Source organism: Oncorhynchus keta, chromosome 19, assembly GCF_023373465.1.
Source record: "Oncorhynchus keta strain PuntledgeMale-10-30-2019 chromosome 19, Oket_V2, whole genome shotgun sequence".
In the NCBI taxonomy this organism is placed as follows: Eukaryota; Metazoa; Chordata; class Actinopteri; order Salmoniformes; family Salmonidae; genus Oncorhynchus; species Oncorhynchus keta.
This window is the reverse complement of record NC_068439.1, coordinates 56,531,916-56,547,963: the sequence shown is the minus strand read 5'-3', so window position 1 is coordinate 56,547,963 and position 16,048 is coordinate 56,531,916.

Here is a 16,048-nt window from a genome sequence, read left to right as displayed (position 1 = left end):
CAAAAGGTCGCAAAGTTCAAGGGGGCCGAATACTTTCGCAAGGCACTGTACTTACAATTCTAACAGCTTTTTTGTTAGTAGAGCATTTAACCGTCTTAAAATACAGTTCAATTTATTTTTGTAGGGTACGAAAATGTGGTTTTCTGTTTGTAAATTTACATTTGTGTTCATGAAATTTGGCCAAAAGAATAATGAAATTAATTACATAAAAATGTTTCTGCTTATTTCTATCGTATGTAAAGAATCCAAACAGTACATCTCTCCACAATAGTGTAAAATCTTCATAAATGTGTTCAATTATAAACCTACTGATGTCTTGCCACAGTTTTCTTAAATGCATACAATGCCAAAAAAGATGCAAAACTGTTTCTGGGTGGTCATTACAAAAGGAGCAATTTGAGTTGATGTTTTCCTTAAACTTCTTCATATAGTGGTTGGCAGGATAATATTTATGAATAATTTTAAAGGAAACTTCCTTAATTTTGTCAACAAGTAGGTATGTGTGTGGCAACATCCAAACTTTTTTCCAACAGATATTATCAATAAATCCATTCCAATAAGGCATGACATAAGCTATAGATACAACATCCTGCTGAAACAAGGATTGTATCGCTCTGTTGTTGAATGGACCAAAAGAGAAACAAATCTTTCCTACCGATGAGTCAACAGGGTCAATAGAAGGTAGGCTCTGAGGGTCAGGTCTTGACACATTCCTGAATAACATAGCAACACCTGAGGGAATGGCATCTAAAACAATTGCAAAATCTTTAGGTGTTACAGGGACCTTGTAAACTGATAAGAATTATTTATAACTGAGTAAGAGACCCTCTGCATTTACCAGTTGGCTCACCAATAGGATATTATTTCGGAACCAATATTCTAAAAACAGAGAGGTATTTTTATACAATATATCCCGATTATTCCATATATAATATCTGTGTGGAGAAAAATTGTGTTTATAAATTAAGGACCATGACAAGAAAACCTGCCGATGAAAAGCAGAAAGTTTCACTGGAACTTCGTCAATATTATAATTGCAAAACAACATGAAGTTAAGGCCACCAAAAGTAGAGAAGACATGATGAGGAATAAAATTCCAGATAGAAGTGGGTCTTCTTAGGAATTGTTTTATCCAATTGATCTTAAAAGTATTATTTAAAGAAGTAAAGTCCAGAAAATTAAGTCCACCATTCTCATAAGTGTTCATTACAACAGTTTTCCTAATGTAATGGGTACGGTTTCTCCAAAGAAAGTTGAAAAGCATCTGGTCTATCTCCTTGCTTATTTTACTGTCAAGATATAAAGATAGAGCACCATATGTTAGTCTAGAGATACCTTCAGCCTTGGTTATTAGGACTCTACCTTTTAAAGATAAGTCCCTCTGTAGCCATTGATTTAGTGGTCCTTCTGTAGCTCAGTTGGTAGAGCATGGCGCTTGTAATGCCAGGGTAGTGGGTTCGATCCCCGGGACCACCCATACGTAGAATGTATGCACACATGACTGTAAGTCGCTTTGGATAAAAGCGTCTGCTAAATGGCATATATTATTATATATATTATTTAGTTTCTTCTGGGTTTTTTTAATAAGAGGGTTAAACTTTTGTAAGCCTCTAGACGTCTGATCCTTTGTAATGGTTATGCCTAAATATGTAAGTTCTTATTTTACTGGAATACCATAATATGAAGGTGTCACAATTTTTGACAGCTATGAGTTCACATTTATTAATGTTAACATATAGACCAGACGCTTTGGAAAAGGATTGTATCACATTGATCGATATGGGAATTTGGTTAGCGTCTTTCAGAAAAAGTGTAGTATCGTCAGCCAGCTGGCTTATAATAGTTTCTTTACCAGCTATGGAAATACCTTGTACAGGACTATTATTTAAAGAATTTGCAAGAAGTTGGGTGATTAATAAAAACAGGTACGGAGAGATAGGACAACCTTGCCTAATTCCTCTCTTTAACTCAAATCTAGGAGAGGTGCCATATTTAAATTTGTCACTCTTCATCTAGAGTTGAAGCTCACTGATGTCACTGGTACGCTAATTCCGGTCACAACTTGCAGACTTGTTTACGTGTTGTTGTGCGTTTTGTTGCCAACCTACTTTGCTACCTGACAACTTTACGTTTTTTACTTTTTAATTACCGTTTATAATTTTGTTTTTTCCCTCAACTTTTTCTCTCCGGACGCTTTATCTGGACATGGTTCGTCAGGACCTCCAACAGCCGAAGCTAAGTAGTAACATTAACATGATGCCTTCTAATTGCAGTCGCTGTACTCATAATACACAGGAGAACGTGCTACAAGCCCAGCTTCAGACGCAATCGTTGGGCAAGGGTAATTTCAGTGTAGGAAAGGATGAAACAGCGTCTGTGCCACCAGTAAGTCCCCGCAGCCGGACAACTTTCTCACGATTTCTGGAAGGAAATGCTGTATGAATGCTCAACCGGTGTCGCTCATTCAGCCGACAGAAACTTTCAACCGGTTTTCCCCATTAAGCAGCGAGTCAGAGTCAGAGGCCGAGCCTTCTCTTGTCTCTACTCCTCCCGTTACGGGGTCTGAGACGCCGAAGCTTCCCACCATTAACTCTGACAAATTGAAAACTCTAGTCATTGGCGACTCCATTACCCGCAGTATTAGACTTAAAACGAATCATCCAGCGATCATACACTGTTTACCAGGGGGCAGGGCTACCGACGTTAAGGCTAATCTGAAGATAGTGCTGGCTAAAGCTAAAACTGGCGAGTGTAGAGAGTATAGAGATATTGTTATCCACATTGGCACCAACGATGTTAGGATGAAACAGTCAGAGATCAGCAAGCGCAACATAGCTTGATGTGTCGGCATTGAGTAATTGTCTCTGGCCCCCTCCCAGTTAGGGGGAGTGATGAGCTCTACAGCAGTCTCACAACTCAATCGCTGGTTGAAAACTGTTTTCTGTCCCTCCCAAAAGATAGAATTTGTAGATAATTGGCCCTCATTCTGGGACTCACCCACAAACAGGACCAAGCCTGACCTGCTGAGGAGTGACGGACTCCATCCTAGCTGGAGGGGTGCTCTCATCTTATCTACCAACATAGACAGGGCTCTAACTCCTCTAGCTCCACAATGAAATAGGGTGCAGGCCAGGCAGCAGGCTGGTAGCCAGCCTGCCAGCATAGTGGAGTCTGCCACTAGCACAGTCAGTGTAGTCAATTCAGCTATCCCCATTGAGATCGTGTCTGTGCCTCGACCTAGGTTGGGCAAAACTAAACATGGCGGTGTTCGCCTTAGCAATCTCACTAGGATAAAGACCTCCTCCATTCCTGTCATTATTGAAAGAGATCATGATACCTCACATCTCAAGATAGCGCTACTTAATGTTAGATCCCTTACTTCAAAGGCAATTATAGTCAATGAACTAATCACTGATCATAATCTTGATGTGATTGGCCTGACTGAAACATGGCTTAAGCCTGATGAATTTACTGTGTTAAATGAGGCCTCACCTCCTGGCTACGCTAGTGGCCATATCCCCCGTGCTTCCCGCAAAGGCGGAGGTGTTGCTAACATTTACGATAGCAAATTTCAATTTACAAAAAAAAACGATGTTTTCGTCTTTTGAGCTTCTAGTCATGAATTCTATGCAGCCTACTCAATTACTTTTTATAGCTACTGTTTACAGGCCTCCTGGGCCAAATACAGCGTTCCTCATTGAGTTCCCTGAATTCCTATCGGACCTTGTAGTCATAGCAGATAATATTCAAATTTTTGGTGACTTTAATATTCACATGGAAAAGTCCACAGACCCACTCCAAAAGGCTTTCAGAGCCATCATCGACTCAGTGGGTTTTGTCCAACATGTCTCTGGACCCACTCACTGTCACAGTCATACTCTGGACCTAATTTTGTCCCATGGAATAAATGTTGTGGATCTTAATGTTTTTCCTCATAATCCTGGACTATCGGACCAGTGATAAATTCATGAACTTCTTTGAGGAAAAGATCATGATTATTAGAAAGCAAATTACGGACTCCTCTTTAAATCTGCGTATTCCTTCAAAGCTCAGTTGTCCTGAGTCTGCACAACTCTGCCAGGACCTAGGATCAAGAGAGACGCTCAAGTGTTTTAGTACTATATCTCTTGACACAATGATCAAAATAATCATGGCCTCTAAACCTTCAAGCTGCATAGTGGACCCTATTCCAACTAAACTACTGAAAGAGCTGCTTCCTGTGCTTGGCCCTCCTATGTTGAACATAATAAACGGCTCTCTATCCACCGGATGTGTACTAAGCTCACTAAAAGTGGCAGTAATAAAGTCTCTCTTGAAAAAGCCAAACCTTGACCCAGAAAATATAAAAAACTATCGGCCTATATCGAATCTTCCATTCCTCTCAAAAATTGTAGAAAACGCTGTTGCGCAGCAACTCACTGCCTTCCTGAAGACAAACAATGTATAAGAAATGCTTCAGTCTGGTTTTAGACCCCATCATAGCACTGAGACTGCACTTGTGAAGGTGGTAAATTACCTTTTAATGGCATCAGACCAAGGCTCTGCATCTGTCCTCGTGCTCCTAGACCTTAGTGATGCTTTTGATACCATCGATCACCACATTCTTTTGGAGAGATTGGAAACCCAAATTGGTCTACACGGACAAGTTCTGGCCTGGTTTAGATCTTATCTGTCGGAAAGATATCAGTTTGTCTCTGTGAAAGGTTTGTCCTCTGACAAATCAACTGTAAATTACGGTGTTCCTTAAGGTTCCGTTTTAGGACCAATATTGTTTTCACTATATATTTTACCTCTTGGGGATGTCATTCGAAAACATAATGTTAACTTTCACTGCTATGTGGATGACACACAGCTGTACATTTCAATGAAACATGGTGAAGCTCCAAAATTGCCCTCGCTAGAAGCATGCGTTTCAGACATAAGGAAGTGGATGGCTGCAAACTTTCTACTTTTAAACTCGGACAAAACAGAGATGCTTGTTCTAGGTCCCAAGAAACAGAGATATTCTGTGAAATCTGACAATTAATCTTAATGGTTGTACAGTAGTCTCAAATAAAACTGTGAAGGACCTCTGCGTTACTCTGGACCCTGATCTCTCTTCTGAAGAACATATCAAGACCATTTCAAGGACAGCTTTTTTCCATCTACGTAACATTGCAAAAATCAGAAACTTTCTGTCCAAAAATGATGCAGAAAAATTAATCCGTGCTTTTGTCACTTCTAGGTTAGACTACTGCAATGCTCTACATTCCGGCTACCCGGATAAAGCACTAAATAAACTTCAGTTAGTGCTAAATACGGCTGCTAGAATCCTGACTAGAACCCCAAAAATGGATCATATTACTCCAGTGCTAGCCTCCCTACACTGGCTTCCTGTCAAGGCAAGGGCTTATTTCAAGGTTTTACTGCTAACCTACAAAGCATTACATGGGCTTGCTCCTACCTATCTCTCTGATTTGGTCCTGCCGTACATACCTACACGTACGCTACGGTCACAAGACGCAGGCCTCCTAATTGTCCCTAGAATTTCTAAGCAAACAGCTGGAGGCAGGGCTTTCTCCTATAGAGCTCCATTTTTATGGAATGGTCTGCCTACCCATGTAAGAGACGCAAACTCGGTCTCAACCTTTAAGTCTTTATTGAAGACTCATCTCTTCAGTGGGTCATATGATTGAGTGTAGTCTGGCCCAGGAGTGGGAAGGTGAACGGAAAGGCTCTGGAGCAACAAACCGCCCTTGCTGTCTCTGCCTGGCCGGTTCCCCTCTTTCCACTGGGATTCTCTGCCTCTAACCCTATTACAGGGGCTGAGTCACTGGCTTACTGGGGCTCTTTCATACCGTCCCTAGGAGGGGTGCGTCACTTGAGTGGGTTGAGTCACTGATGTTGTTACGATAAACTAGGAGTGGTGGGTGGAATCAGGCGCAGAGAGCAGGGTTCAGTCATTTGTCAAATTTATTCACCGGCGCAACAAAAACAGTCACGCCAACACACAGGGCGTATACTAGTTACCAGTCGAAACAACAGGACAAAAATAGTCCGGAGAATAAAGACACGAACAAATAACACCATCCAACAGAGTAACAAGAAACAAGCCCGCACAAATACCCAGCGGGCTTAGTGCCCTTAAATAGCCTACAAACAAACCCTAACACAAAACAGGTGTACCCAATTACCCAATAACCAAAAACAAATGGAAAGGGAATCGATGGCAGCTAATAGGCCGGCGACGACGAACGCCGAGCACCGCCCGAACAGGAAGAGGCACCATCTTCGGCGAGGTTCGTGACAGATGTGATCTTCCTGTCTGGGTTGGCGCCCCCCCTTGGGTTGTGCCGTGGCGGAGATCTTTGTGGGCTCTACTCGGCCTTGTCTCAGGATGGTAAGTTGGTGGTTGAAGATATCCCTCTAGTGTTGTGGGGGCTGTGCTTTGGCAAAGTGGGTGGGGTTATATCCTTCCTGTTTGGCCCTGTCCGGGGGTGTCCTCGGATGGGGCCACAGTGCCTCCTGACCCCTCCTGTCTCAGCCTCCAGTATTTATGCTGCAGTAGTTTGTGTCGGGGGCTAGGGTCAGTTTGTTATATCTGGAGTACTTCTCCTGTCCTATTCGGTGTCCTGTGTGAATTTAAGTGTGCTCTCTCTAATTCTCTCTTTCTCTCTTTCTTTCTCTCTCTCGGAGGACATGAGCCCTCGGACCATGCCTCAGGACTACCTGACATGATGACTCCTTGCTGTCCCCAGTCCACCTGGCCATGCTGCTGCCTCTAACTGGTTGACCATAATAAAGGTCATACCCACTCCACATATTTATATATTTTTTTATACAATTGTCAGATATTCCATTAGTTAATACACTTTTACAACATTTCTGAAAAGTTAGATTTTTGGCATTATGAGGCTACTCATACAAGTGACATCACATTGATATCAAATGTCTAGCGCTTGTAAGGATCTGTCCTTCAAAAGTGGGTAAATCTTTTTTTATTGGACTGTTTTACCGATCTGTACATACAAACTCATTCTGTGATAGAAAATCTAGTCTCAAAATGATCAAATGGCCAGGTTCAGTTGTTTGGATGATTTCAAAACTATGTAGAGTTTCAAACAAAGCAAAGAAACGGAATTAAATGTGATTCATATGACAACAGAATATTCCAGCTTCAGTCCCAGAGGGTGGCTTGTCACTAAATCTGGACTGTCATGTGTGTGCATTGTACAATCACAACCTTTCTTTCACAGATCCCTTTTAATTCATTCCATGCTTACTTTGCAACTTATTTACTCCACATGTGTTACCTCATTATATAGTTTCCTTATGTAATTTCCTTATTTGTTGTGATTCATCTGTATTTCTATCATTTCAGATTCCTTTGGAGTACGTGACATGGTTGTTTTACCGTGCAACTTGGGGGAAGAGGATTTTATAAAATATATAAAGAGAAACATTTCCACAAATACAGGGCAAGCCGTTCGAGCTTTGTCAGGCAGATTGCCATCACAGGGTGTATGCCCTGACGTTACCACAGATGTGCCCACAGGCGATCAGAGACAGCCAGCAGCTGAATAGGTCAACGCTCTACGTCCGTGTGATGGTAAATGTAGTAGCATAACTTAACCTAACAAGAGACCATGTTTCTATAGACCCGGGGTTCTCAAATTAAGGTGTGAGGTACTGCAGGGGGTCTGAGGGCAGATCTAAAAATATATAGTATACCTTGTTTTTTGTACGTCATTCTTTTAAAGGAATATTACTGATTACAGATCAAACACATTTTTGCCAAGGGATCCGAGGAATAAGTTTAGAGGGTGTAATACAAAACAATGTAATGTTAGTAATCTACAATCTAATTGATGTGCTTAACCCTGGCCAACATGGGCCTGGGAGGCTCACAGGGATATTGGATTCCTCAGTACTCCACTGATTATCAATTATTTCAACTCAACACAATTTAATTAAAAAAAAAATAGAAAATCACTGTAATTTAAGCTTTAAAACTGCTAAGTTTGCTCTCTCCCTCGTGGAACAATGTGCAGGAAATTAGCTTTAAAAAGCTACCTTTGAATTATTTCAATGTCTGCCCTTTTTATTTCAGTATAGTTGTGTTCAGATTATGAGGGGGTCTCTCATAACATACTTCATAAACAACAGGTGCTGACTAACAGCGAAATGCTTAAGCGCTGGCCCTTCTCAACAATGCAGAGATAAATCAAATAAAGGAGATAATGGAACATTTAAAAAATGAATGATAAAAGTAATAATAAATACACAATGGGTAACAATAACTTGGCTGTATACGCATTGATGTGCAATTGAGGTAGATACAGTTTAATTTGGAAGTGTTCATACACTTAGGTTGGAGTCATTAAAACTTGTTTTTCAAACACCACAAATTCCTTGTTAACAAACTATAGTTTTGGCAAGTCGGTTAGGACATCTACTTTGTGCATGACACAAGTCATTTTTCTACCAATTGTTTACAGACAGATTATTTCACTTATAATTCACTGTATCACAATTCCAGTGGGTAAGAAGTTTACATACACTAAGTTGACTGTGCATTTAAACAGCTTGGAAAATTCCAGAATATGAATTCATGTCTTTAGAAGCTTCTGATAGGCTAATTGACATAATTTGAGTCAATTGAAGGTGTACCTGTGGATGTATTTCAAGGCGTACTTCAAACTCAGTGCCCCTTTGCTTGACATCATGGGAAAACCAAACAAATCAGTCAAGACATCAGAAAAACAATTGTTGACTGGTTCATCCTTGGGAGCAATTTCCAAACGCCTGAAGGTACAACCTTCATCTGTTCATCTGCTCCAAAACCGCCGTAAGAACCGAGACTACGGTTTGCAACTGCACATGGGGAGAAAGATCTTCATTTTTGGAGAAATGTCTGATGAAACAAAAATAGAACTGTTTGGCCATAATGACCATCGTTATGTTTGGAGGAAAAAGGGGGAGGCTTGCAAGCCGAAGAACACCATCCCAACCGTGAAGCATGGGGGTGGTAGCATCATGTTGTGGGGGTGCTTTGCTGCAGGAGGGACTGGTGCACTTCACAAAATAGATGGCATTATGAGGGAGGAAAATTATGTGAATGTATGGAAGCAACATCTCAAGACGTCAGTCAGGAAGTTAAAGCTTGGTCGCAAATGGGTCTTCCAAATGGACAATGACCCTAAGCATACTTCCAACGTTGTTTCAAAATGGCTTAAGGACAACAAAGTCAAGGTATTGGAGTAGCCATCACAAAGCCCTGACCTCAATCCCATAGAACATTTGTGGGCAGAACTGAAAAAGCATGTGCGAGCAAGGAGGCCTACAAACCTGACTCAGTTACACCAGCTCTGTCAGGAGGAATGGGCCAAAATTCACTCAACGTATTGTGGGAAGCTTGTGGAAGGCTACCCAAAACGTTTGACCCAAGTTAAACAATTTAAAGGCAAAGTTACCAAATACTAATTGTGTATGTACATTTCTGACCCACTGGGAATGTGATGAAATAAATAAAAGCTGAACTAAATCATTCTCTCTACTATTATTCTGAAATTTCCTAACTGACATAAGACAGGGAATTTTTACTTGGATTAAATGTCAGGAATTGTGAAAAACTGAGTTTACAATTTATTTGGCTAAGGTGTATTTAAACTTCTGACATCAACTGTATGTACATGTAACTAAGAATAAATTGACAGATAATAAACACATTTTTGGTGCAAAAAAGGTCAATGCAGGTAGTCTGGGTGGCTATTTAGCTAGCTATTTAACTAACTATTTAGCGGTCATGTCTTGGCGTAAAAGATGTTAAAGGTCATGTTAGTTCCAGACTTGGTGCATCGTTACCGCTTGCCGTGCGATAGCAGAGAGAACAGTCTATGACTTGCGTGGCTCAAGTCTTTGACAATATTTACGACCTTCCTCTGACACCACCTTGTATAGAGGTCCTGGATGGCAGGGAGCCGTATGCACTACCCTCTGTAGTGCCTTGTGTCAGATGCCAAGCAGTTGCCATACCAAGTGTTGTGTTCGATGGAGCGGCCTTCCGTTTCCTGTAGTCCACGATCAGCTCCTTTGTCTTGCTGATGTTGAGGGTGAGGTCGTTGTCCTGGCAGTCTTGACCTCCTCCCTGTAGGGTGTTTCATCATTGTCAGTGATCAGGCCTACCACCGTCGTGTCGTCTGCAAACTTAATAATGGTGTTGGAGTCGTGCAGGGCCACGCAATTGAGGGGGAACAGGGAGTACATGAGGGGACTAAGCACACATGTGTTGAGGGTCAGCGTGCTGGGTGTGTTGTTGCCTGCCCTCACCACCTGGGGGCGGCCCAACTGGAAGTCCAGGATCCAGTTGCAGAGGAAGGTTTTCAGAGCAGTGTGGAATGCAATAGTGATTGCTGTTGGGTCGGTATGCGAATTGGAGTGGGTCCAAGGTGTCTGGGATGATGGTGTTGATGTAAGCCATGACCAGCCTTTCAAGCATTTCATGGCTAGAGATGTGAGTGCTACAGGGTGATAGTCATTTGGACAGGTAACCTTGGTGTTCTTGGGCACAGAGACTATGGTGGTCTGCTTGAAACATGTAGGTATTACAGACTGGGAGAGGTTAAAAATGAAAACACTTGCCAGCTGGTCAGCACATGCTCTGAGTACACGTCCTGGTAATCTGGCTGGCATTCGGCCTTGTGAAGGTTAACCTGTTTAAAGGTCTTACTCACATCGGCTACGAAGTGAGTGATCACACAGTGTTGCTTGCCTCAAAGTAAGCATAGACATTTAGCTTGTCTGGTAGGCTCGCATCACAGGGCAGCTTGCGGCTGGGTTTCCATTTGTAATCCGTAGTAGTTTGCAAACCCTGCCACATCCGATGAGCATCAGAGCTGGTGTAGTAGGATTTGATTTTACTCCTGTATTGACACTATGCCTGTCTGATGTTTTGTCGGAGGGCTTAGCGTGATTTCTTATAAGCGTCGGGATTAGTGTCCCACTCATTTTGAGTTATTTTGCCGGGACTAAGGAAATGGCCAGCAAGATGTTCTCCCTCCAGTGCCAATTTTTAAGCAACCTTGAGGAGCACGAAGGAGGGGAGCATAGCTCAAAATGGACTGACTCAAGCCTGCATTATATATGTGTTGTGGTCAGGGGGGGAAGTAGAGGTGAGTGAATGACACTTTGCATCATGTGTTTTCCATCCAGAGGTCATATACGGTCATGTTATTAACACAAACCTGTACTGTTGTCTTATGTGTTTCATGAAATTAGTGCATCTACTATGTCAGCTCCATCCCACAGACACTCTACAGCCCGCAGCATATCTCACTCAACGTGCAGTCACTCTCTCCCTGCCAGTAGGCCCTCTCCTCCAGCACCCAGTCGCCATCCGCCTGCCAGCAGGCCCTCTCCAGCACGCAGGCCCTCTCCAGCACGCAGGCCCTCTCCAGCACGCAGGCCCTCTCCAGCACGCAGGCCCTCTCCAGCACGCAGGCCCTCTCCAGCACGCAGGCCCTCTCCAGCACGCAGGTCCTCTCCAGCACGCAGGTCCTCTCCAGCACGCAGGTCCTCTCCAGCACGCAGGTCCTCTCCAGCACGCAGGCCCTCTCCAGCACGCAGGCCCTCTCCAGCACGCAGGCCCTCTCCAGCACGCAGGCCCTCTCCAGCACGCAGGCCCTCTCCAGCACGCAGGCCCTCTCCAGCACGCAGGCCCTCTCCAGCACGCAGGCCCTCTCCCCCTGAGGAAGAGTATGTTTTGGGGGAATTTTTGTTACATTTAAATACAATACTAGGTTAGTCAGATGATAAATCACACTTATGGTGTAGCATGTATTTTTGTGCCCTCTTTAGCAAGTTGAGAAATAGCATTCAGCAGTCAGTTAGTCCTTGCATCCAGAGCTACGTAAATGGATTTGAGTGATACAATTTCTCAAAACCCAAGTTTTGGTACTATGTATGACGGGACTGGAGTTATTTAACGTTACGATTAAGGATTGTAACTTTATCAATATACAAAACGAGTCATCTTGTTGACAGAACTGTGATGCTTTTGTTTCAGACCAGACCTGAAGGATTTGCTGATGGTCCTGAGGTCAAAAGTAGATTTCAACAAAGAGGCACCTGTCGGCAATGTTGTCAATGTAGTCAGGGCAATGGTGCTGGAAAGTCCTAAATGGACTTTCAACTGGCGCACATTCGACCCCTGCAGGAAGCTAAATGTTATTCTTGAGACACGTGTGGAAAGGGTGAAGGACCAATGGAGGCTGGTGGGCCGCCCCGTAAATTTGTCAGGCTTCTTATTAAAGCCATTCTGAATCCATTTTTTATGTTGGACCAGGACCAGAAAAGCCTGGCACTTGACTCCATAGGTATGGTCATTTATGTTCATTTATACCCTGATGAAGACAGCTTGTCTGTCAAAATGTTGGACATAAATATTTTTGCATCTGAGCTCCTAGCGTGTGCATCTCTCCTTTATTTTTTTAGGGGTGGGGCCATGCGCCTTCTCCGATCGACTCTTCTGCCAGTTATCAGAAGAACTGACCCCACCGTGCACACTGGCAGAGGTAGATGATGAGGAGCTGCGTGCAATCTATATGGGTATGTATGACGGTGCCCACTGCTGTTTGAAGTGTTGTACTAAAACATGCTCTTCATTGGCAGCCTCTAACTCTATTGGTGATGCATTGTGTGACAGATGCCAAGACCAGAAGCGGCACCTTCAAGCTTAGCGTCAGTTTCATATCAACATGGCCCAAGCAGTGGCGAGGCAGCAATGTTTGCATTCTGTTGATTTTGGATAGCAAGTGGCTGTCCTTGTATTGTAAAACAGTGATTCTGCTTTGTTAACATGGAATATGGTTGAGGTGACTAAGTTACATTTAGAATCACATTTTGAATATCAAATTCCTAATTGTACTTCTCAAACGGACTAAATGACTCAGTGGTGGATCATAGTGGGGCGGCAGGGTAGCCTAGTGGTTAGAGCATTGGACTAGTAACCGGAAGGTTGCAAGTTCAAACCCCTGAGCTGACAAGGTACAAATCTGTCGTTCTGCCCCTGAACAGGCAGTTAACCCACTGTTCCAAGGCCGTCATTGAAAATAATAATTTGTTCTTAACTGACTTTCCTAGTTAAATAAAGGTAAAAGTAAAAACATTAAATAGTGTAATCTCTGGTATTTGTGGAGAATTGCAATTTGTTTGTCATCTATGCTAATGATCACATTTGCTCTTTTAAAAAGGTTTAAAGAGGGTCTAATGACCCTTGGTGTCCTCGATACGTTACAGTCCAGCACCACCGCATGTTTGTTCGTGGGGGAAACAGACTGACTGTGAAGGACCTCTACAATCCGTTTGTGGTGATGTACTCAAAGGAAGGAAGTAACAGGAGGAACAAAGAGGAGTTGGTGGTGGGCTTCTGGAAGGACTGGCTGATCGATGTCGAAGGTGAGTTTACCTAGAAGTAGTAGTAGTAGTAGTAGTAGGTTTAATTGGCAAGTTCGCTGTCAGACAATTCTACACCAATTTACAATCATAGATAATAGCAAAATAGTACAATTCTACACTAGCACAAATCTTGTAAAGAGATTCTATGGGAGTTTGGCGACTACGTAAGTATTTTTTTAAACTCCTGCTTTGGGTTGGATGTGCAAATGTGTAGTTCATACATGCATAATCTATGCGCATAATGACTGTTTTACCTCAGTTGGCCACAAAATCCCAAGTTTTAAAGGAACTACTTACTGAAAGATGTGCAGCGCAATTTTCAGTACATTTTCCCATCGTGGGCCAGGCCCCTAGTAATTCAAGTTCCTTCCAATGGGCTTCAGCCCCACGCCATTTGAGTGACAGTTAGTAAGATACACACACACCAGAGCGAGAGCAATGACATCCTGCACATATCTGCACAGATATGGCATAATACGCCATTTTCGGGAACTAATTTAGGCTCTTGGGTGCTACTTTCAGAACTACAGGCAAAAAAGTATGCAAATCTGACAGAGAATCACTTAATATAATGTAGTTTAAAATAAGTAATATATACAAAACAACAAAGTTTGGAAAATGCAATAGTCCTTGGGTAGACATTAACCTTACATTCTTGTCATTTAGCAGACACTGTTATCCAGAGCGATTTACAGGAGCAATTAGGTTTAACTGCTTTGCTCAAGGGCACCAATTTGATTTTCCACCTTGTCGGCTCAGGGAATTGAACCGACAACCTTTCTGTTACTGGCCCAACGCTCGGCTACCTGTAAGGCTTAAGCCCCTGTGGTAAATGGTATGTGCATTGATTAATTTAGTGATAGCAGCCTGTCCAGATACCTTGGCTGGTTGGAAGAAGTCAGTCTACAAACTGGGAGCTATGCAGGGACTTCGCTCACAAGGGACATGATTGGGTTTCGTGGGCTTCACGATAGCTGGTGTATGACACGCCTACGATTATTACTCTGGTCCAGTTGAGCAGTCAAGGTTTGAGTGAGGCCAGAGTACCAGGTAGGGATTATGTATATTTAATTAAAACACAAATCTGGCTCACATTATGGTTTGGAGTTGTCACAGCCATGAGGCATGTGATTATAATTGAGATACTGATGACAAGCAGTGTTTAAAAAAAGATACATCTCAGCACTTGGAAGTGTATGTTTTGTACCTCAAAAACACTTTGTACACAGACTGAATGGTGGCTTTAAAACAGCCGTGTTTAAGACATGTATAGGCATTCATCTAGGTTGTTTAGTTGGCGCATTTAAAAGTAAAAATGGCTTAATTTATGTTTTATTTCATAGGGATAGATGCATTCATCGAGCCAGAGGAGGGGGGAGAAACTATCCCTCGAACTCTTGAAGATGTACTGGTTTTTGCCACTGGGGCATCAAAGATCCCACCGTTTGGTTTTGATGACAAGCCAACCATTGAGTTCCTACACTAAAGTGCTGCAGGAACAAGAAAGGATCTTCCCAGAGGCCAACACATGTGCGTTAAAGTTGTGGCTCCTTGTGCATGCCACTTTTGAGTACTTTATGAAGTGGATGACCTTCAGTATCCAACAGTCACCAACTGTTCAACCCATCATTTTACAATAATGAAGGAGTTCAGCACTGATTATGTCAGTGTGGTTATGTTGACCCATATACCCACACTGCAGACAAGAATGTTTTTGCTTGGTCATTTGTCTGCTTGGAGGGGAATAGAGATGTCTGCCAAGTGAATGTTGATAAAGTAAGAAATATTGATGCCGTTTACCTTTAAGGAAGGGAGTCGATCAGTTTATCACCAGCCTCCTGTCCCGACACCCTTTACAGAACTGTTATGTAAGGGTGTTAAATGGTTGTGTTTAGTCCTTGTTATTGCTAGAAGGGATACATTTGAAGTTTACTGAGATCAAATGGTAATGTTTATAATGAATGTAAACCACTAAGGAATTTATGCATGTCCACAGAAGTGATATTTCCTTTTGCCGTAGCTCTTTGCCTTAGCTAAAAATGGTCCTGCTTAACAAAAGCTGTTGTATCTGTAAATATAGTACAGATACAAGTTCTGCTTGAGGAGTTAAAGTTTGCAAAAGTAAAAGTTTGAACAAACATTGAAGTATTATTACAAAAAGGTAACATGTATGCAGTAAGATGTTTCCTTTGGTTTTTGTCAATACCACAAAAGGTCACTATTACAGTTGTAATGTTGTAAACATACTGTAATCCAGTCCTTGGATTTGTACAGAAATACTCAAATTGCATGTTTCACTAGGGACATATAAATTGTGCTTGGAAGCCCTGTGAACAACCATTGTAATGCCAGCATACCCAGAGTATTTCAACTAAAGTATGTCCGACCTCAATCCTTATAAGCATAAGTAATCAAACATAAAAGAGAGATGTTACAACAGTGAGGAATGATATTCAATGCACAAATGTGAAGAGAGCTACATTTCTAGAACATAGCTGAGGGAAGCCAATTCTTTGTCAGATTGGTGCCAGAGCTGACATGTCCACTAATCCTGGGCAGGATCAATCTAATCCCAGAGAATGAGTTCACGCCCTTGACAGAGCACTAGAAAACA